This window comes from Ovis aries, chromosome 1 (assembly GCF_016772045.2).
Source record: "Ovis aries strain OAR_USU_Benz2616 breed Rambouillet chromosome 1, ARS-UI_Ramb_v3.0, whole genome shotgun sequence".
NCBI classification, from domain to species: domain Eukaryota; kingdom Metazoa; phylum Chordata; class Mammalia; order Artiodactyla; family Bovidae; genus Ovis; species Ovis aries.
This window is the reverse complement of record NC_056054.1, coordinates 48,111,038-48,112,006: the sequence shown is the minus strand read 5'-3', so window position 1 is coordinate 48,112,006 and position 969 is coordinate 48,111,038. Positions and strand designations below refer to the sequence as shown.

Here is a 969-nt window from a genome sequence, read left to right as displayed (position 1 = left end):
GCTTTTATTACATATTGGATAAGGAAATGGCAACCCACTCCAGTATTCTTGCCTGGAGAATCCCAGGGATGGGGGAGCCTGGTGGGCTGCTGTCTATGGGGTCGCACAAAGTCGGACACAACTGAAGTGACTTATCAGCAGCAGCAGCAGGCTTTTATTACATAGGACCTGGAGATAGGGTAGCCTGTTTTGCCTGTGGTGAGATGCTAAATAACTAGAAACCAAAGGATGATGCTATGCTAGAGCCCTGGAGACTTTTCTCCAACTGTCCATTTTTAGAAATTCTCTGGAAATGCAGAGGTTCAGCATTTAAAATTTGAGCATGCAGACACATGCAGCTTGACTGAGAACATTTATGTGGGGCCATCTACTGTACCAGTTCAGCCTGAGAAGCTTGCAAGTGCTGGTTTCTATCATGTAGGTCGTAATGATAATGTCAAGTACTTTTGTTGTGATGGTGGCTTAAGATGTTGGGAATATGGAGATGGCACGTGGGTAGAACACAGATAGTGGTTTCCAAGGTATGAGGTCTTGATACGCATGAAAGGGCAGGGATTAGATTCAAGTTAGATATCTTCATCTTCATGAAGAGCTATTGTGAACTTCAAATACTCCTGGAGTTGAAAATGCTGACCCATGGTTCATTTTGGACCAGGAGAAAGTTCTTCAAATGTTGTATTCATGATGAATATACCTGTGGTTAACGCTGCCTTGGAAATGGGTTTTAGAGAAGACTGGTAAAGCGGACACTTCAGAGTAAAATCGTAACAACTGGAGAAAGTTGCAAAACAGTTATTGATATTGTATCAGGATGTCTTATTGCTGGAGATGAAAGAAGAGAAGAAGAAAAAGAGGAAGAAAAGGAAAGACAAACTGAGGAAATAGCATCAGATGATTTGCCATTCAGTTCAGTTCAGTTCAGTTCAGTCACTTAGTCGTGTCCGACCCTTTGCGACCATGTGAATCACA

General features: G+C 42.4%; 1 protein-coding gene and 1 pseudogene across 1 annotated transcript in view; both read left to right on the top strand.

The window, feature by feature from the left end:
• The window catches only part of NEGR1 (neuronal growth regulator 1), a 1,017,459-nt gene that overhangs the window by 53,085 nt on the left and 963,405 nt on the right, over positions 1–969 (top strand). The window lies entirely within an intron of this gene.
• Positions 1–969, top strand: part of LOC105609899 (baculoviral IAP repeat-containing protein 2-like) — a 74,518-nt pseudogene that overhangs the window by 53,068 nt on the left and 20,481 nt on the right.